The sequence below is a fragment of the Scylla paramamosain genome, chromosome 5 (assembly GCF_035594125.1).
Source record: "Scylla paramamosain isolate STU-SP2022 chromosome 5, ASM3559412v1, whole genome shotgun sequence".
Taxonomy (NCBI): Eukaryota; Metazoa; Arthropoda; class Malacostraca; order Decapoda; family Portunidae; genus Scylla; species Scylla paramamosain.
Window position 1 is genome coordinate 25,958,095 of NC_087155.1, and position 22,504 is coordinate 25,980,598.

Here is a 22,504-nt window from a genome sequence, read left to right on the forward strand (position 1 = left end):
TTAAAATGCTAAAGAGATGATTAACCAGGTTCTCAAGAGTGTTTCTTATGTTAATTATGTAGAAAATCTTGTTATTCTGTCAATAGAACCATAAATGCATCCTTAAAAACCCGAATAACTTTAACTAAACACTTTTTTAATGTAGTGGTGATGCGGGACAGAACTGTTTCAGAATATGGTCCATAATACCAGAAGCAGTTTTACCATACCACCTAAAAAAAAAAAAAAAAAATGCGAGTAAGTGGTATAAGGATGTGTCACGTGATGTGTCTGGGGCGTGGCAGGTGACGGCAGATGGCAGCAGCAGCCCTGACAACTGACATCAACATCGGCCAGTGACGCAATGAACGCCCGTAGGAGTGGTGTGTGCAACTCACGTATCTCTGGTTATCACAAAAATTTTTTAACTTCTATTACTCTACTGAGAGGAATACATCCCGCGCCTGCACAAATGATGACTGACAGGCCTGCACGGAAGGAAGGAGATAAGAAATGTCTGGACAGAATCATTCACTCTTTAACAGGTGCCCGTGTGAAGCTCCCAGGATTTCCCAGCATGTCTCCGCGCCCTTAATCACCAGGCAAGTTTTGACCACTATCACCACACACACTACAGCCACACTCGTGACAAATACACTACATGTTCACGTGTGCAAGTTGTACATACCTGCAAAATCAAACATAGGCGTCTGCTTGTAGTTTAATTATTTCACATTCAAATACATCATTCACGAGAACTACAAAAGTAAAAAAGGAAATGAAAACAGTAAACACACCAGGTTGCAAAAGGCGAGGCGCAGCGAGGGAAGAGTGGTGAGAAGCACAGTGGGAGTGGCGGCACGCCAGCCAGGATACCCCACTTGGAGCAGCGGGCAGCAGACTGAGGTGGATCACGTGTGGGTTTATGTGGCCTCACCAGCACTCTCGCTCGGCCCTCGCTGAGTCGCTGTTAGTGCCACCCTGCACCACCGCTTCTTGAGCCAGTAATGCTTGTAGAACATCATTACGTCAGGAGCGATTCTCTCTCTCTCTCTCTCTCTCTCTCTCTCTCTCTCTCTCTCTCTCTCTCTCTCTCTCTCTCTCTCTCTCTCTCTCTCTCTCTCTCTCTCTCTCTCTCTCTCTCGTATACACGCACACACACACACAGACAGACACACACACACACACAAACACAGTGGAGTGAATTCAGGGAGTTGCTTGGAAGAAGGCAGAAGGCAAAAGGGTCACGGCCTCCGGAAGTAAAGGTGGTGGTTGGTGGCGGCGGCGGTGGAAATGCTGGTGGATGTGGAGGTGCCTCAGGCGGTGCCGATGCGTGGTGGCGTGGTGGGGACAAAGGTGACTGCAGCAGCAGCGGCGGCGTTGGTACCTGTGTCGTTAATGTGGCTGCGCTCTTCACCGTCCACCTCAGACACGACCCCCTTGTCCACCTCGCCCAGCCCGCGCGCCATTCTGGACCCGGTGCCTCGGTACCTTCCAGATGGACGTGGTCACCGCCGCTGCACGCCCCTCGGCTGGCGCGCTCCGTCAGGATGAGCGGCTCCTGGAGGCGGACTGAAGACGGCCAAACAGGCGACACACTAGGATGCTTTCACGTTCCACACGTTCACTGTGCGAGGCAGGACACTCACTCCAGATCTTCCCTTGTGCTGAACGCGGTGCTTCGTCACTGTCCTCCTCCTAGTGTGTGACTGGTATCCTCCTCCTCCAGTGTGGTGCCAAGTGTGTGTAACTCGGAAGGCTGAGCACACTGGGCTACTCCAGTCCAGGATGTTTGTCCTAAGCTGCAGCGGGACGCACTGGCCAAAGGGCTGATGGCGAGACCTTATATACATGATGAGTAACTGATAACAAGGAAAACATTGTAGCTGTATCTGTAAGAGAGAGAGAGAGAGAGAGAGAGAGAGAGAGAGAGAGAGAGAGAATGAGAGAGAGAGAGAGAATCAAAGCGTGGGTGCGGGCTATAATCGTACATACATACATTCTTTATCAGCTGTAATGAAGCAATGATGTTTAGCTATTAGAAGTTTCGCAATGTTTACACTTGTCATCCATGAGTCTCAGTGATGAGGAAAGATCAACGTATAATTACAGACACTTTCAATGAACTTCTCAATGGACAACAGAAAACTACATAGGCACGCGGCAGGCGAGGAAGGATGACACTGCATTAAAAAAGGAGAAAGAGAGAGAGAGAGAGAGAGAGAGAGAGAGAGAGAGAGAGAGAGAGAGAGAGAGAGAGAGAGAGAGAGAGAGAGAGAGAGAGAGAGAGAGAGAGAGAGAGAGAGAGAGAGAGAGAGAGAGAGAGAGAGAGAGAGAGAGAGAGAGAGAGAGAGAGAAGCAGCATTTGATGTAACCTTGTGAATCCTAACCAGCACCTCGCTCCCCCACCAGCACAACTTACTTTCAGTCCTCTTCCTGCATATATTCAGTCACCGCAGCAAGATTTTCCTGCATTATAACTTTTATCTCTCCCGTGGAATGCCCCCTCCCTCCCTCCTTCCACTCCCACCAGTCTGTATCTTCACCTACACCTTCCTCCGGGTTTTTAGAATCCAGAACCTACGTACTTGAGAGAGAGAGAGAGAGAGAGAGAGAGAGAGAGAGAGAGAGAGAGAGAGAGAGAGAGAGAGAGAGAGAGAGTGATACATGATACGTGATAGTGTTCTTTACGCCCTCACACACACTTGCACTTTTTTTGTGATATCGCAGTTTATCGTTATTGTCCTCTCATATCTCCTTCCATGGAACAGAGGCCATGAAGGCACTTAAGTAAGTCGCTAAACTCTGCCCCCTACTCGGAAGTCAACCCAAAGCATTGCCCAGCATAAGCCCGACACTCACACCTCAACATGCTTCCATTATGCCTGCTTGTTCGGCCTATGGCTATATCAGGAGTGACGATGGAGAGATGTCGTTTCGACGATATAGTGTAGAGATTTTTACGGCCAATCATCACAAGAAATGCTAAAAAATTGGGTTAGAGCATGAGCGCGCCAAAAGACGCGGGAGATAATTATGAAATTATTTCAAGAATTTCACTTGCAGTTCGTCTTCTGTGAGATCCACATGCAAACAAATCAAATTAAAGTAGTGCAGAATTCTATATGTATCACCAGAAACGCAATGAACACTTATCACAAGTGATAAATGATGAAATAAATCTTCGCGCGTTCGTATCCTCTGCCACAAAATTCACTTTTTGACTGACAGTTTTGGCTTACACAAACAAATAGTAATAAAATTACTGGAATATATAGTTCCTTGTGTCTTCCTTCCAGATCAGTCTGGAAAGACAACAGGAGTATTGTAAATGGCCGTATAAATTAATTGCTTTGGTATCTCAGAACTGAAAGAACCAAACACTCTTAGAATGCTCACGATGAGTACTGAGCAGACGTTCAATGTTGAATTATCACTTCTTGCACTTCATGAGTACTTATTGACTGTTTTCAACGTTGCAGGCATTTTTTTCTCTCATTATCTCTTATCAAAGTGTTCTCTCTCTCTCTCTCTCTCTCTCTCTCTCTCTCTCTCTCTCTCTCTCTCTCTCTCTCTCTCTCTCTCTCTCTCTCTCTCTCTCTCTCTCTCTCTCTCTCTCTCTCTGTGTGTGTGTGTGTGTGTGTGTGTGTGTGTAGGAGGAGGAGGAGGAGGAAGCTCATCCTCACCACACTTTCTGAAAAAGAGGATCAGTCTCCTCTTGATCTCAGAACATGAACACTGTTGTTCAAGTCTTCACTGTTTTTGTTATTGTTCAAGTCTTCACTGTTGTTCAAGTCTTGATCTCAGAACATGAACACTATTGCTCAAGTCATGACGATACCAATTCCTGGAAGATGAAGGCGCGCGCACAAAACACAAACACACACAGAGAGAGAGAGAGAGAGAGAGAGAGAGAGAGAGAGAGAGAGAGAGAGAGAGAGAGAGAGCACTCAAATAAGATATGGTAAAAAAAAAAAATCTTGTATGTGATAATATCCACGCACTCTTTACAACCTACATATCTAAAGCTTCTGTTTTAACAGCACCAGCATCTGTCATTACTGAGTATTAGTGACTAATTAAATGTTTGTTACTCAGTGTTTCCTGTAATGTTCACTATGAGGCGTAGCGCTGCGGTGAGGAATGATAATTGTTTGTGTTGACCATCTCAAGGACAGCAGCCGCCGCTCCATGCCGGTCACACCTCCTTTCCTTGGCTCACCAATAAATTCAACTTGGCTTCATCCTGGCGGTCTGCAACACTGTGCTAACGACCCTCCCAGTAATGAAGGCTACTTTAGTGGCAGTTTCAGCCTAAATAGCAAGCGCACACGTGGCCAGCCTCCAGGAGCAGCGCGGTGGTGGCGGGTCAGCCTGGAGGTATAATAGGATCCTTTACGATACCCTTACGATGGGTCGTTCCTGGATGACGACAGTCATTAATAGCCTGGCACTCGGCAGGCGGCTGTGTAAGGGTGGAAGTCCTTCTTCCCCTTGGAGGGATGTGCTCCCTTAGGACATGCCTCCCGTGCGTCCACTTGACGTCCTTGCGAGACCTGATGATTAGGGTTCCCTACTATTCACCTTCATACAACTTTGTTGCGTCACTTACCGCGCGTCTCTTCAACTCTCTCTGTTAGGTGGTGGTCTACGAGTATGTCTCGTCCGCCCGTCCTGACTCCTTTACGACCACGGTTCGCTTTCTCTCTGAGAGACCACAGACGGGTCGAAGCAGAGAAAACGATCTCTGTCCATTGGGTTCCTGCGACCATGTGGGTGCAGCGCTACGGCAGTAAAATCTCGGCAGTTAGAAGGGACTTCAGGCCATCAATAATGAAGCGAGGGTGGGTTTTAATGGCAATTGAGAAAATCTTTACAAGCTTCCTTGGGAAGTCACTTGGCTGTGTTGACGGTGGCGACGGGTTCAAGTTCAGTACTGAACGCAAGACGGCGCGCGTGCTGTACTGCCACATTGGCAGGAACGTCAAGTAGAAAAGTAGTAATAGTAGTTCTTGGCGACGTAAAAACACAAACCTCTACTCTGTCATATTTCTGGTACAAAACGTTACAAAGGAGAGAGAGAGAGAGAGAGAGAGAGAGAGAGAGAGAGAGAGAGAGAGAGAGAGAGAGAGAGAGAGAGAGAGAGAGAGAGAGAGAGAGAGAGAGAGAGAGAGAGAGTTGTTTAGTCAAGTGAACAGACTGTGGTGCATTGAGGGAATTCTCCCTACAGACATCTCCGTCACTGTTGCATTGCCTCTCACTGTTCGCCACCCTTCCCTTCCCTACTCCTGGTCCCCTGCTACACCCGTCCCATCAACCCTCACCCGAATCGCTCTTGTTAGCTGCGTATAACCTTCCGGCTCAGAGAACATGGGCACTGCACAATGCACATGTCATTACGCAAGGCACTCGGGGAAGAGACTCCCTCACCTTGCTGTTCCCACTTGCACGCACCGCCGCACTGGGCTAATTTGTCTAATCATCTTCCTCAACGGCGCTCTTGTGTGCGTGGAGTGACAGGCGCCTGAGGACTTGGGTATGAACCATATTCTGAAACACTTCTGCACCGCAACTCTACTACTTTCAAAAGGCTCTAGGTGAATTAACACGGGCTTTTATTAATTCATTTATTTATCTATTTTATGCTTCTAGTGACAGATCAAAAAGCTTTATATATCATTAGCAGGAGAAACACTCTTGAGAACTCGGCTAATCATCTTCGTGGCCTTAGAAAATAGTCGTTTCTAAATACTGGTTTAACTATAGCATCTGTCGCCCCCACTCCTCACTGACGTGGAGATCAGGAAGGGGAGGGAGAAAAAAGAAAAGTGAGGGCCGAGTGACAAAGAGCGTATTAGTGCCTCTTCAGGAGACTCGCCTCACTGACAACCTGATACATGGTTAAGGGAGCTCAAGTTGACTCCAGTTCCCTTTCACAATGTCTGGGGGAGGAGAGGACTTGGGTTTTCAGATGATGGTGTCCTGACGGCGAAGCGGGAAGTGCATGGTGGTGTAAAGGGGACACAGGTAGAGCAGCTTGCGCCTCTGCTGGGAGCGTGACGTGGTATACATTTATCTGCCTTCATCCTTGCTCACACCTGCGGGATGCTTGATGTTGTTGTGGTTGTGGTTGTGGTTGTAGTTGTTGCTGGTGGTGGTGGTAGTGGTGGTGTTACTATTATTGTTGTTGTTGTTGTTGTTGTTGTTGGTGGTGGTGGTGGTGTTATTGTTGGTGGTGGTGTTATTGTTGTTGTTGTTGTTGTTGTTGTTGTTGTTGTTGTTGCTGCTGCTGTTCTAGTGATCTATTAGGCTGATGTTTCTTCGACTTCTTTGTTTATGATGATGATGATGATGATGATGATGATGATGATGATGATGATGATGATAATGATGATGAGGAGGAGGAGGAGGATTGATATACAAGTGTTGATGATGATGATGATTATGATGATGATGATGATGATAAGCCTCTCTCTCTCTCTCTCTCTCTCTCTCTCTCTCTCTCTCTCTCTCTCTCTCTCTCTCTCTCTCTCTCTCTCTCTCATGCTTTGAACACTGTTAGAACCTCCTGTTCGCCTTACAAAGGAATACAAAGGAAAGCCAAACAGCAACAGACCTTTTGGTCCTTGTAAGGCTATTTGGTAACTACTTCTAACTAGCTAAAGGGAAGAGAGACAGGACAGCATAGCAGAAGGCTCCTCCCCACCCACCACTCCCTCCAGCTTGCGCTGGCATGGAAATAGTTGGGAAAAGTACCATGCAGTATGGAAAAACTGGCATGGAAATTTTCATAGGAAAGGATGAAAGGAAGTTCTACTATTCACCCTACGGTGAACTCTATACGCCTACCTGAAAGTTAATACAAGTTATATTAAAACTGGTGAATAAGAGTTTATTAGTGAATTTAGTAATTATTCGGACAAGAAGAGAGCTTGTTGGGGATTTGCTTTTAAATATTTGTCTATTTTATTTTTGAATGATTCAATACTATTGCTGTTCACAATTTCTGCAGGAAGTTTATTCCATATATTTACTATACGATTAAAGAAAAAATGTTTTGCCTCGTGGGATTTAAAACGTTTGGGTATAATCTTGAATCCATTATTTCTTGTTAGGTCAGAATGATCAATGTTAAAATATTTATGTGCATCAATGTTACTATATCCTTTGAAAATTTTGAACACTTCAATTAGGTCTCCTCTTATCCTGCGCTTTGTTAAACTAAATAGGTTTAGTTCTTCCAGTCGTTCCTCATACGGCTTATTGCGCAATCTTGGAATCATCTTTGTGACTCTGCGCTGTATCTTTTCTAGTTTTTCAATGTCTTTTTTGTAGTATGGTGACCAGAACTGTACACAGTATTCTAGATGGGGGCGCACCAGTGAGTTATATAAGGCAAGTATAACCTTTTCTGATTTAAATTCAAAGGTTCTTCCAATGAACCCTACTAATTTATTTGCCGTCTTTACTGTTTCTGTGCAGTGTTGACTCGGCTTTAGGTCGTTTGACACAACGTGGAGAGGGGACTGAGGGTAGGAATTAGGAAAGGAATGGAGGACTGAGAGGTACGGAAGCTGTTTGAAGGAGGAGGAGGAAGAGGAGGAGGAGGTAAAGAGATACTGGCGGTCAGAGCCGGATATTGCTGAGTAGGCTTGTGAACAGATAGGAGGAGGAGGAGGAGGCGTGTGGAAGCAGCAGCACGTTATCACATAATGCAAGACAAAGGACTTACTGAATGACGCAAATTGACAGTGAGGTGCCTCGTTGCATGGGGTTCAATTGAGAGAGAGAGAGAGAGAGAGAGAGAGAGAGAGAGAGAGAGAGAGAGAGAGAGAGAGAGAGAGAGAGAGAGATACTTCTCAGTCCTTATCAGTCAACTGTCAACCTGACATTTGCAGCAACGCTTGACTACGCTAGCCAAAGAAAAGACAGAATGAGTCGTCTTTGCGTCCTTCCCCGCTGAAACACTTCTCTCATCACCACGACTATTTTCAAAGGCCACAGAAATGGTAAGCCGGATTTTCAAGAGTGTTTCTCCCGTTAATAAAGTGGAAATCTCGTTAATTTGTCACTAGAACAGTAAAAAACATACTTAGAACTTGTAACTTCAACTATAGCCTTTTGAAAGTAATAGAGGTGCGGGCAGAAGTGTTTCAGAATGTGGCGGAGTATCCTGTTACTTTATTCATTCCCTCAGATTTAACTTGCAATTTTTCATCCTCGTCTCCGTCACGCTTCTTCCCCTCCTCCATCCCTCGCTCTGCAGCCGTGTGAGTGATGTGAGGAAGGTGTGGCCTTGTCCCCCAGCGTGTCCTGAGAGATGGAATGCCTCGGGGGGTTTCCAGGAAGTGTCTGGGAGAGCTAGAGTGGGGCGGGTGGGAGGCGCAGCTGAAGCATAATAAAGTTTGATGTGCTTGCAGTAATTACACAGGAGAGACCCGTATTCATAAACGCTCTGCTTTCTCACCACTACTACTTTCAAAGGCCACAGAGATGATTACCCGGGTTCTCAAGAGTGTTTCTCCCGTTAATAATGTGGAAATCTTGTTAATCTGCCACTAGAACCGTAAAAACATACTTAAAAACTCATGCAACTTCATCTACCTCCTTTTGAAAGTAGTCGACGTGCGGCGCAGATGTGTTTCAGAATATGGTCCCATGTTGTGCGCGCGTGTATCTCTTCACAGCACAGTGCGGTCCGTACGCTTGGCATCTTACGTCAAGTACTTATCACAGGCTGTACGTAGTGGAGGTTTTCAAGGGCGTTTTCATGGCTGCAGTGACTGTTTTTAACGAGGATTCTACACCATCAACACGACGAAACAGTCATGAGAACCTGACTAACTATCTGTGTGGCCTTTGAAGGCAGTCGTGGTGGGAAGGCAACAGAGAAGGCTGCCTCAAAACCGCGTCACTCATTCACTCAAGACTCGCCACGCACACCACTACCAATATCGAGCCTATGACCTTGAGAAAAAAAACTTTTTTTTTCTGAGTACGTGCCTCGACATTCACCGTTATTAAGAAAGCTCTGGAATGAAACTCTACCACCACACTTCATCCCTCTTCCTCTTCCCCTTCCTCCTTCTCCTCCTCCTCTGCCTCCTGCTCCTCCTCCTCCTCCTCCTCCTCCTCCTCCTCCTCCTCCTCCTTCACGCGGCGGTCCTCACTCACGACACACGCACCTGGCGCTTCATTATTTCACGCGCAGCAACAGGTGAAGTGGTCACTCCATTCTGACTCAAGAATAACCAACAGTAACACAGATTTATATTCGTTACTTTCGCTTTGCTGAAGAGGGTGAAGCGTGCGCCCTGTCTGTCCGTCTGTCAGTCTGTTCTTATTTGTGCAATTTGGTTATCTTTGTGTCTATGTTATAGGATTTTCTTGTGTGTGTGTGTGTGTGTGTGTGTGTGTGTGTGTGTGTGTGTGTGTGTGTGTGTGTGTGTGTGTGTGTGTGTGTGTGTGTGTGTGTGTGTGTGTGTTTATAATACAAGTGTGTGCTTTACTTGCTCTTCCACAACAGAAAAATTATGAATATGCCAAAAAAATAATTAATGGCTGGAGAGAGAGAGAGAGAGAGAGAGAGAGAGAGAGAGAGAGAGAGAGAGAGAGAGAGAGAGAGAGAGAGAGAGAGAAGATGAAGGATAGTAGATGGTAAAAACCCGTATATAAGAAGAGCATTTGAGATGAGAAAAAATAGTGACTAAAAATAGATTTGCTTAGGTTACTTGACAAAAAAGAAAAAATAAATAAATAAAAAGAAGAGCTATTTTTGTGCGTGGTGGTGACGTGGTGGCGGTGGTGGCGGCATGATGAATGAAACGGCTGGAAGGAAAGGATGCAGTAGTGTCTTTAAGGAAAAGATACGGAAGTTTGCCAGAGTGACGGATGCGGTAGTTTCCGTTACCCACTAAGTAATGAGTAAACACGGCGGGGAGCGTCCTGAACCATGACAAAGGACGGCGTTAATAGTGTTGAAAGCGTTAAGTCATATCTGTCACCAAGGATGATAGCTAAGTTATTTACCATTTTTAAATGCGTCAAGATCATTTGTAAATAATTTTCATGGAGCATTTGTAAATAATTTTCATTTGTAAATAATTTGTAAATTTGTAAATAATTTGTAAATAAATTTGTAAATAAATTTGTAAATAATTTGTAAAATTAAATTTGTAAATAAATTAAATAAATTAAATTAAATTAAATTAAATTAAATTAAATTAAAATTAAATTAAATTAAATTAAATTAAATTAAATTAAAATTGAATTAAATTAAATTAAATTAAATTAAATTAAATTTGTAAATAAATTTGTAAATAATTTGTAAATAATTTGTAAATAATTTTCATGGAGCAATGAGCTAAATTATATGATATGGTGTTGTATAGCAGGCTGGAGAGATGGGTTATACCACTCAGAGAATAGGTGGGCAGCTAGGCGGGCAAATGTGTGGAACTTATTACGACTATCAATTGATATAGCTAAGAAGAGGCTTTTTTTTTTTTTTATGTAGGAGGGACACTGGCCAAGGGCAACCAACAAAAATCCAAAGAAAAAAAAAAAAAAAAAGCCCACTGAGATGCCAGTCCCAGAAAAGGGTTCAAAGCGGTAGTTAAAAATTGAAGGATAAATGTCTTGAAACCTCCCTCTTGAGGGAATTCAAGTCATAGGAAGGTGGAAATACAGAAGCAGGCAGGGAGTTCCAGAGTTTACCAGAGAAAGGGATGAATGATTGAGAATACTGGTTAACTCTTGCATCAGAGAAGTGGACAGAATAGGGGAGAGAGAAAGAAGAAAGTCTTGTGCAGCGAGACCGCGGGAGGAGGGGAGGCATGCAGTAAGCAAGATCAGACGAGCAGTTAGCATGAAAATAGCGGTAGAAGACAGCTGGAGATGCAACATTGCGGCGATGAGAGAAAGGCTGAAGACAGTCAGTTAGAGGAGAGGAGTTGATGAGACGAAAAGTTTTTGATTCCACCCTGTCTAGAAAGAGTGGTATGAGTGGAACCGCCCCCCTCCCCTCCCAGACAAGTGAAGCATACTCCATACATGGACGGATAAGGCCCTTGTACAGAGTTAGCAGCTAGGGGGTAGGGGTGAGAAAAACTGGCGGAGACGTCTCAGAACGCCTAACTTCATAGAAGCTGTTTTAGGTAGAGATGATATGTGTAGTTTCCAGTTCAGATTATAAGTAAAGGACAGACTGTGTAGAAGAGGGGGACAGTTGAGTGTCATTGAAGAAGAGGGGATAGTTGTCTGGAAGGTTGTGTCGAGTTGATAGATGGAGGAATTGAGTTTTTGAGGCATTGAACAGTTCAATACCAAGTTTGCTCTGCCCCAATCAGAAATTTTAGAAAGATCAGAAGTCAGGCGTTCTGTGGCTTCACTGCGTGAAATGTTTACTTCCTTGAAGGGTTGGACGTCTATGAAAAGACGTGGAAAAGTGCAGGGTGGTATTATCAGCGTAGGAGTGGATAGGACAAGAAGTTTGGTTTAGAAGGTCATTGATGAATAATAAGAAGAGAGTGGGTGACAGGACAGAACCTTGAGGAACACCACTGTTAATATATTTAGAAGTGACCGTCTACCACAGCAGCAAGAGAACGGTCAGAAAGGAAACTTGAGATGAAGTTACAAAGAGAAGGATAGAAGCCATAGGAGGGTGGTTTGGAAATCAAAGCTTTGTGCCAGACTTTCTCAAAAGCTTTTGATATATCCAAGGCAACAGCAAAAGTTTCACCAAAATCTCTAAAAAAGGATGACCAAGACTCAGTAAGAAAAGCCAGTAGAGCGGTCTTGACGGAAGCCGTACTGGCGATCAGATAGAAGGTTGTGAAGTGACAAGAAATTAAAGCAATAGGACGGTAGTTTGAGGGATTGGAACGGTCACCCTTTTTAGGAACAGGCTGAATGTAGGCAAACTTCCAGCAAGAAGGAAAGGTAGATGTTGACAGACAGAGCTGAAAGAGATTGACTAGGGAAGGTGCAATAACGGAGGCACAGTTTCGGAGAACAATAGGAGGGACTCCATCAGGTCCATAAGCCTTACGAGGGTTTAGGCCAACAAGGGCATGGAAAACATCATTGCGAAGAATTTTAATAGGTAGCATGAAATAGTCAGAGGGTGGAGGAGAGGGAGGAACAAGCCCAGAACCGTCCAAGGTAGAGTTTTTAGCAAAGGTTTGAGCGAAGAGTTCAGCTTTCGAAATAGATGTGATAGCAGTGGTGCCATCTGGTTGAAATAAAGGAGGGAAAGAAGAAGAAGCAAAGTTATTGGAGATAGTTTTGGCTAGATGCCAGAAGTCACGAGGGGAGTTAGATCTTGAAAGGTTTTGACACTTCCTGTTAATGAAGGAGTTTTTGGCTAGTTGGAGACTTGGCATGGTTCCGGGCAGAAATATAAAGTGAATGAGATTCTAGTGATGGAAGGCTTAAATACCTTTTATAGGCCACATCTCTATCATGTATAGCACGAGAACAAGCTGTATTAAACCAAGGTTTGGAAGGTTTAGGTCGACCAAAAGAGTGAGAAATGTACGCTTCCATGCCAGACACTATCACCTCTGTTACACGCTTGGCACACAAAGACAGGTCTCTGACACGGAAGCAGTAGTCATTCCAAGGAAAATCAGCAAAATACCTCCTCAGGTCCCCCCAACTAGCAGAGGCAAAACGCCAGAGGCACCTTCGCTTAGGGGGATCCTGAGGAGGGATTGAAGCGATAGGACAAGATACAGATATAAGATTGTGATCGGAGGAGCCCAACGGAGAAGAGAGGGTGACAGCATAAGCAGAAGGATTAGAGGTCAGAAAAGGTCAAGAATGTTGGGCGTATCTCCAAGACGGTCAGGAATACGAGTAGGGTGTTGCACCAATTGCTCTAGATCATGGAGGATAGCAAAACTGAAGGCTACTTCACCAGGATGGTCAGTGAAGGGAGAGGAAAGCCAAAGCTGGTGGTGAACATTGAAGTCTCCAAGAATGGAGATCTCTGCAAAAGGGAAGAGAGTCAGAATGTGCTCCACTTTGGTAGTAAACGAAGTTCTTATAGTCAGAGGAGTTAGGTGAGAGGTATACAGCACAAATAAATTTAGTTTGAGAGTGACTCTGTAGTCGTAGCCAGATGGTGGAAAACTCGGAAGATTCAAGAGCGTGGGCACGAGTGCAGGTTAAGTCGTTGCGCACATAAACGCAACATCCAGCTTTGGATCGAAAATGAGGATAGAGAAAGTAGGAGGGAACAGAAAAAGGGCAACTGTCAGTTGCCTCAAATACCTGAGTTTCAGTGAGGAAAAGAAGATGGTTTAGAAGAGGAGAGGTGGGGTTCTACAGATTGAAAATCTTATATTAGACCGTGAATGCTGCAAAAGTTAATGAAGAAAAAGTTGAGGGGGGTGTCAAGACACTTAGGGTCGTTGTCAGAAGGACAGTCCGACCTGGGGATATTTGTGATCCCCTCCGCAGATGGGGACTCCGAAGCTGGTGTAGAAGTCGCCATAATAATCTTGAAATTTTGAGTGAAGGGTGTGTGTGTTATTAGGTGCTTGTAGTTTTGTGTGGAAGAGAGTTGTCTTTAGAGGGCAGGCTGTGACTGCCCCCTTGTGTTGTGAGACACAAGGGGAAACGTTCAGTGAGGTCACAGCTGGGTTTAATGATAAGTTCACAGCACAAACTGATCCAGTGCTTTAGACTTCACTGGTAGTAATTATCGTTTCGGTAGGTGCCTACTGCCTCCTCTTCCTAGGGTTATTTATTGTTTTTGTTGATTTTTGTAACATTATTTATTGTTTTTGTTGATTTTTGTAAAGCGTATGACAGAGACAAGAGGGATATTTTATTTACAATCTTATGGGGGATAGGATGTGAAATAGTGATGCTGTCTGCCCTCATGTCAATGTATACAGTAACGAACAGCACCTCGGCAATGCTCTCAGCGCGGCGTGCGTTGGTGTGTGTCAGGATTCCTCAACTTCCTGTTTCCTTTTTTGTCCTCTAGGTGAATGACATTAGTCCACAGGGAGGAAGCTACTCGGGACTAAGGGAGACGCCACCGAGAAGTTGCTGCTCTGGGCGGAAAAAGTCTTGCGACATCCACCACCAATTATCGCCACTCGTCACTATTCGCAGATAGCACACCTAGTCCATGTGATAATATCTCATGTGATAAGATAAATAATTCACGGTTACAAGCACGGGTGGAAGTTGGTTGATTAGGGGTGTGTTGTATCCTTTCTTGTAATATAAGGTAATGAAACGAGTATGAAATAAAACTTAAAATCATTATTAAACTAAATATCCACTACCTGAATCGGGCATAGCGCGTGCAACTTATCTAGGACACAGTGATTCCGCTTGTGGTTCAAGTAACTGTTGTAGTACAGCTAACATAGCATGTACAAGTTAATGAGCAATAAGGGAAATCAAAGTTGACGGAACATACACAAGTTAATAAGCAATAAGTTACTGTAACATATACAAGTTAATAAGCAACAAAGTTAATGTAACACGTACCAAATAAAAAAAAAAAAAAAGGAAAACAAATATATACCCAAAATACAACACAAACATAAGTAGCTCAGACGTGTACGTAATGAAGAGTGTGAGTGTACGTGTGCGAGTGTTGGTGTTTGTCACGTCTTCTAACTCACGACGATATTACCGAATCCAGGCAGCAGGATGGAGGATGGTTCCAACTGCGAGAAGCGAGTGAGACACGAGGTGTGGAGGTGAAACTCAGTCGTCAGCTCGGTTAGTTCGATCGAAACGTGACTCGAGATGTGTTTCTAAAGCTTCGTCTTTATGATACCGCTACGGTGTGGTCAAGGCGGTATTCTAAGCCGATGGTTGGTTGGAGAGATTAGTGGTTGGCGAGGCGGATACGAAGGCCGCAATATCACTGCTATATATGTACTGCTGGGCACCAGAGAGAGAGAGAGAGAGAGAGAGAGAGAGAGAGTACGATTACCACACTGCAGCCCACGTGATGCAGAGGTGACGTAGCAGGTGTGGAAGTGCGGCAGTGAAGGATAAAAGCGAGGGTGAGAGATCAGTGGACTGGGGTAGTCATGGAGGAAGTGGTGGGAACAGCAGGGTCGCGCGCGCCTGACTACTTTAAGAAGGGAAGAGCAGGAGAGGCCAAGGATTGTACATATGATCAATGGGCGAGGCTATGAATGTCGCCCGCAGTGGTGGGTGTTGCGTCATGATGTGTCGGGTGTTTCACTATCGACGCATCGCATCGCACTACATCACCAGTTCCAAAAATTTATGGGGAGGTTACAAGGATAGTTAAATAAGATGCATCATTAACCCATGGAAACAAAGATACCTGAAACTGACTAAGAGAGGGGATGACAGGCAAACAGATTTGGTAAGGTAAGATAAGATAGGTAAAGTTTGCTATGGTAAGGTTAGGTAAAATAAGCTTAGATATGGTAAGATTAGGTATAGGTATGGTAAGGTGAAAAATTAGGTAAGATAAGGTAAGAATATACATAGAATCAACTACAAGGGATTAAAGACGGACTTACACACACACACATACACACACACACACCTATACAGACGATCATGTACTATATTCTCGCGCGCACCTAACAACACTCCCTGGTAAACATAAACGTAATTTCTGCCACTTCCCGCACCCAGCAGCCAGACAGCCGCCTCAGAGGTAAGGGTGAATAAGTAATAGCAGGAGACAGAGAGGGCGAGGAGTGAGAGACAAGATAATCCAATAATAAGCGATATGGAGACAAACGAGAGAGAGAGAGAGAGAGAGAGAGAGAGAGAGAGAGAGAGAGAGATTAGCATAAAAAAAAGTATACATACAAATACACACGCCAAGTGAGAGTAATGGTTAGTCTCTCTCTCTCTCTCTCTCTCTCTCTCTCTCTCTCTCTCTCTCTCTCTCTCTCTCTCTCTCTCTCTCTCTCTGTGTGTGTGTGTGTGTGTGTGTGTGTGTGTGTGTGTGTGTGTGTGTGTGTGTGTGCTTCCTTATACCACGCCCTCATAAGTTAAATGAATGGAGATGTACACTTTATATCGTTCCCCGCCGCCCGCCCGCTACACGACACCGCATTTGTGAGGGTGGCGAAGACTACTTGGCTTAAGTGAAGTGGTGGTGATGAAGGGGGTACAGGTAAGGTACGGTAAGGTAAGGTTAGGTAAGGTAAGGAAGGATTTGGTATATGGATATGATATATGGAATATGGTAAGATTAGGTAATGTAAGGTTAAGTATGGCTCAGCATGATGTATTATCCTGGATACTACAACAACTACTACGACTAATCAACTAGAACATGCCAAATTATTGCTAAAATCACAAAAACTCCTTTGAAAACCAACATCATTATAGTCTGCTGAATTAAAGGAACACGGCAGCAGCATGTGTCTGAGAAGGGCTGTTACACGGAGGTGAGGGGGTGACTGTCTGGATAAACAGACACACACACACACACACACACACACACACACATACACACACACACACAAAGTAACACAGCGCGCCTCACTTTCCCGGGGTGAAGTTCAACCGGTGCCCCTCAGGCAAGTGGTGTGCCAAGTATACCATATATGGTGTGTGCAGGTTGCAAAGGGTTGGAAGTTTTCCTGCGCTTCCATCCACGGCATCTTAGTGCTCTTACACACGAGGACACTAGTGTACGCCACCGGTGTCGGACACTAGTGTCCTTGCTCAAGACACCGCCTGGCAACTAGTGAGCCACTCACACACCTCAGTCGGAAGAATGGCGGGAAACGAAGAGCTTCTACTTGTTGCTTACGTATTTCTTTCTTTTCTGAGAGGGGTTTCTCTTCAAAATCAGGAATGAGTATCACCATTATTGCATTCCAGCAGTTCTGCTTTTCTATCTTATTTGCATATCCCTCACAAGATGGGTCCCATAGTGCTGGTAGTTTTTCTATTTCACAAATGAGGTCCTCCGTGTTCAGCTTCTCCACCATCTTCGAAATTGTCCTTGATAGGCCGTCTCCTTCCATCATGGGATGATGGTGGGTGTCAAACTGAGCATGAGAAGCTGGCCAGTGGGCAGCGGTGGCGGACACTGGTGGCTACGTGTGAAAGCTTCCATTTAAAACAATGCTTTGCAGTGAGTGGCGGCAACCGTCAGTGTCCGCCACGTGTTGCGGGAGCGAGACACCGAAATATCTGTTGCCCGGAAGTTGTCTGCTTGGGACACAGCTGTTGCCTCGTGTGAAAGGCTCCATTTGATAATATGGGAGGCAACTAGTGTCCGACACCGGTGGCGGACACTAGTGTCCTCGTGTGTAAGGGCACTTAGAGGAAGCGTCTGCGTGTTTGGTGGTGCAATGGGTTGTGAAAGCGCGATACACCAAACATCGGGATGAAGAAATTACGTGATCAGGGCGACTCGCGGTGGACAGGGTCGCCCGCGTAGTAACTGGTGACCGCTTAGCGGGGAGTCCGCCCGGCTCCGCCAGCGCCGCACAAATCCTCCGAAACCGCGCCGCGATCCCCCTATTGACAATGGTACTTGGGAGTTGGGGAGAGGAGGGCAGGGAGTTACCGCACAGTTTCGTTTCTGGTGGTAATATCCGCCCCTCAGCGATGCCCAGTGTTTTTTTTTTTTTTTTGTATGTGTGTGTGTGTGTGTGTGTGTGTGTGTGTGTGTGTGTGTGTGTGTGTGTGTGTGTGTGTGTGTGTGTGTGTGTGTGTGTGTGTGATTAAAACAATTTAACGAGCAGGCATACGCAATAAACTACTATAATTTACAGGGAAGCATTTTCCTAGTGAAGAGCGATATTGGGAACAACTGTCCTTGCCGCGAAGCAGAGCAGGGCAGCGCACCACACCCGTTATATTATTGTAAGCGTGACGCATCCTTTTGAACGCTGCTTCCTGTACACTAGAGATGCAGCCGCTAACCGTGATGTTATCCCTGTGCTGGAGCGGGTACTGGTTGTCTGTCATCCAAGTTCCGAATATTCCTTCAGTCATCCAAACCATATCAAAGTACGAGTACTGTACCTGAAATAGTTCCTGTATATTACCGCGGAGAAATCGAAGCTAATGCAATTTCCCCGCGTGTCCATACTTCATTACACAAACATCACCTCCACGCTGATTTTTTTGTTCATTTCCTTTACAAATAGACATTAACAGACCATTCTTCCGCAGACCATTGCCTGACCTGAAGTGGGGTCTGAACTACGCTTTCCTGAGGAAAGTTTCGTGACAGCCCTACCCGTAGTGGTTCTTTAGGTCATCGTCCACCACCCCGCGGTCGCCAACCTCGGCGTCGCCTCGTCCTGCCCGCCTGAGAACATCACGGCCACCACAGCCACCACCACCAGGGGCACACAAGTCAGTCTCATAGAGACTCAGAAATTGTGGAATTGTTTGCAAGAATACACCATATCATTCAACATACACATTTAAAAAATTCGTTTTTATTTTTCCATTTTCATGATTAGAACAATGTTAGAATTATACCGTTCTTAAGCCTCCGTGGCACAATCGGTTAGCGCGTTCGGCTGTTAACCGAAAGGTTGGTGGTTCGAGCCCACCCGGGGGCGCAATACTCGTATTTATTACATACCTTATACTTTTCTTTTCTATCGAACAAGAGTGTCGCCACCCGTCTGTCTAGCCACTACCCGCCCTGGTGAACGTCCTACTGCTTTTGCTGCGCCGTCCGATCCATGTGGGTACGCCACACATCTTCTCACCTTGAGCTCGGCACATCTGCACACATGCGCAATTAAAACAGGTAAGTGGGTCACGCCGAACCCGTATGAGCGCGCACCTCACAATAGAAGAGAGAGAGAGAGACAGAGAGATAGAGAGAGAGGATAATAATTACGTAATTTCCCCAGGGAGTTGACCAGGGTAATGGTAACCGTGTGTGGCTCATCAAAAAGCGGTAATGAAGTTGGAAGCACGAAGGGAAAGGAAGAGTGAGAAAGACGGCGGGGCGAAGGAGAGGAAGAAAGACCAAATTACGGATGATTTGGCATAAATAACAAAGCGATGAGAATGGTGAGCGTCAATTGAAAAGGAGGGAGGCAGGTAGGAGTAATGAAAGGAGCAATTATGCAGAATATAATGGAACATGAGGAAGGACAGAGAGAGAGAGAGAGAGAGAGAGAGAGAGAGAGAGAGAGAGTTCCCAGCAATTACAGTCTCTCTCTCTCTCTCTCTCTCTCTCTCTCTCTCTCTCTCTCTCTCTCTCTCTCTCTCTCTCTCTCTCTCTCTCTCATGCAAACGCGGCGTGCCAGAAAAGTGCTTCTGTCCATCTCGCCCCACCTCGCACTGAGCAGTCGAAGGCCCACCTCCTTCAACTTCTCAGTTTCCCATCTTATTCACTTTCAAAAGACTGCAGTGGAAGTAACCGAGGTTTTCAAAGGTATTTCCAGAATTGCAGAGATAGTTTAATAAGTGTTCTGCATCTGTATGTAAGTACTTACATTATCAATGGGGAGGGAAAAAAAAAAAGATGAAAAGCTATGTAATCACCTCCGCGGCCTTTGAAAATATACTAATATGTTGTGATGAGGGATGAAAATGTTTAATCAATAAGAACACGGGCATAATAACACTCACTCCTCGCTCTTATCTCTGATCAGCAGCTCGCAAAGCTTACTACTACTACTATTGGTACTACTACTTCTACTACTGCTGATGCTGCTGCTGCTGCTGCTGCTATTACTACTACTACTACTACTACTACTACTACCACTATTACTACTACTACAACAACAACTACTACTACTACTACTACTACTACTGTTACTACTACTACTACTACAGCTACTACTACTACTACTACTACTACAACAACAACAACAACAACAACAACTACTACTACTACTACTACTACTATTACTACTACTACCGATAATTAATCTCTCTCTCTCTCTCTCTCTCTCTCTCTCTCTCTCTCTCTCTCTCTCTCTCTCTCTCTCTCTCTCTCTCTCTCTCCTCTCTCTCTCTCTCTCTCTCTCTCTCTCTCTCTCTCTCTCTCTCTCTCTCTCTCTCTGTGTGTGTGTGTGTGTGTGTGTGTGTAGCATTACGGTGGTGAGAAGGAAAGCAGTGGAGTGACATTTCAGAATTATTGACGTAGGGAGTAACAGCTCGCAGTACAGTACAACCTACACACATATCAATATTTCGTGTTTATGCAAGTCTGTGTCAGTCACTCGGCCACGCGGTTTGCTAGACGAATACACATGTATGTCTATCCCCTTGCATCGCGCCTCATCTTTCCATTATAAAAATTTGTTATCTTTTATCTTATTCTTATCACTTCGTTTTTTTTATTAATTTTATTTATTTACTTATTTATTTATTTTATTTATTTATTTATTTTATTTATTTTTTCAAATCAAATTCTTTTCTTTCACTCATCGGGCTTCTCCTCCTGCTGGTTTATCATCCACTTAACCCCAAGTGCTCTAGTGGAATAAGATAATAAGAAACATAATAAGAAACATAAGAAATGCAAGAAGCCGTCAGACCTACACGTGGCAGTCCCTGTATGAAACATATCTACATATTTCCATATGTCATCCTCATCCAGGAATTGGTCTAATCTCCTTTTAAGCTCCCTCATGAATCGGCACTAACAACTTGATTACTCAGTCCACTCCATTCTAAGGAAGTCAGCGGGATTTGCAAGGGCGTTTTCACGATTCTAATGCTGGTTTGACTAGGATTCTACGCCATCAAAACCCATGGGAACTCGGCTAATCATCTGTGGCCTTTGTACACAACCCTATTCTTAAACGCTCTGTTCTCTCATCACGACTATTTTCAAACACCACAGTGATGATTACTAGCATTCCCATAACGTTATTCCCCCCATTGATGGTATAAAGTCCTTGGTTAACTATCACTAGAATCCTGAAGACACATCGGGAAACCCCCAAGACCTGCCACCACAGTCTCGCAAAAGCAGTCAAGATAAGGCGGTGACGCGTTTCAGAATACTGTCCACGGCTGAGTACAAAGTTCAGGGTGTTTTGTGGATGACAGACATGGCGTTGGAATCCCTTTTTAAGTTCAAGTCTGAGGGTAAAGTACAATACACCGCTTAGATACACACACTACTTCAGTTCATATGAGTGCACTCACCGCCGTTTTCCAACACACACACACACACACACACACAGTGAAATCAAGACAAACTGAAACATTCGTGCGTTATTTTTCCTATTCTCTGTACGTTTCTAATTGACAAACTATAATAAAAAGCAAACATACAAATAAAAAAAAAGTATTCATGCCATGTTAGAAGAGAGAGAGAGAGAGAGAGAGAGAGAGAGAGAGAGAGAGAGAGAGAGAGAGAGAGAGAGAGAGAGAGAGAGAGAGAGAGAGAGAGAGAGAGAGAGAGAGAGAGAGAGATTGTGGATGTGTGATTTGTCACGTATACGGTGAAGATGATGATTACAATTATGATAAAAGTGGTGGAAGAGGAGGAAGAAGCGGAGGCGGAGAAATATAGCGTCACTCCACTCGAGCCATTCCAAAACCAAAAGGTAATGTTTAGGTACAACAAATGAGGGCGAGTTGCTGAACGCACGAAGCTTCAATATACAATAAATGCTTCGCTAATGATTCACAAGAGTCGTTAATGGCTCACAAATAGGCGCGAATAGATTGCTTATACATACAATGCTCATGACGCTGTCGAACTACAAAATCATCAGGACGAAGTATATGTATCTTTCACTCACTAAAGCCGTGAAACATCTACTCAATTTGCACCTAACCAAATGTAGGGGAAAAACATCTTTGGCGATGCAAAAAAACTTTACACAACATGTAAAAATAATAGTAATAAGTGTAAACCACATTCTGCACAACATTTAGTCACTTAAATCACTGTCACTTCTACACTCGTAAATGTAAAGTTACTGGGTGTGTTTAGTGGACGCTAGGCGAGTATTTAAAAGAAGTACACCTGTCTCGGTGCGGTAATTCTTTTATAATCTCTCTCACCGGCTAGGTAAGATTGGATTAAGTAAGTTACGTCACCATCACGAGACGATGTGTGTTTTTCTTCACATTTGCCGCCAGGCATGACTTCAACGCTGGGCTTTGATTAATGTAATCCCAGTAGAGCTTCTGAACACACGCACACTACACACCTGCGTTACAACACCTAAGTATATACTACAACTAATTTTGCTTATATCTTAAGAGTTTCTCCACAAACAGTAGTTATTTGTAAGTGAACATGTGTTGGTTTTGTTTTGTAAGTTTCATTCCCCGCTGCGGTATAATTACTGAATAATAGCTCCCGGCAAAATAGCAGAACATGAGAATATAAAAATTAAATAAATAAATAAGGGAAGTTGCAAGAAGCCATCAGGCCTACACGTGGCAATCCTTATATGAAACATACTATCTATTTCCACCTACCATCTTTATCCATAAATTTGTTTTATCTTTTAAAACTTTTAACAACTTGATTTGTTTGTTAACAACTTTGATTTTGTTTGATTGATTACAACTTGATTACTGAGTCCATTATTCCATC

At 44.4% G+C, this 22,504-nt stretch overlaps 1 long non-coding RNA gene and 1 other non-coding gene across 2 annotated transcripts; one reads left to right on the top strand and one right to left on the bottom strand.

Moving 5' to 3' along the window:
• Window positions 1-688: 688 nt before the first annotated feature.
• On the bottom strand, window positions 689-15,737 carry LOC135100728 (uncharacterized). Its single transcript, XR_010268896.1, has 2 exons — window positions 14,642-15,737; window positions 689-1,871 (listed from the first exon to the last, which is right to left on the bottom strand). It is a non-coding gene; the product is annotated as an uncharacterized LOC135100728 (long non-coding RNA).
• Window positions 15,738-18,465: 2,728 nt separating this feature from the next.
• Window positions 18,466-18,539, top strand: Trnan-guu (transfer RNA asparagine (anticodon GUU)). The gene has a single exon. It is a non-coding gene; the product is annotated as a tRNA-Asn (tRNA).
• Window positions 18,540-22,504: the final 3,965 nt, after the last annotated feature.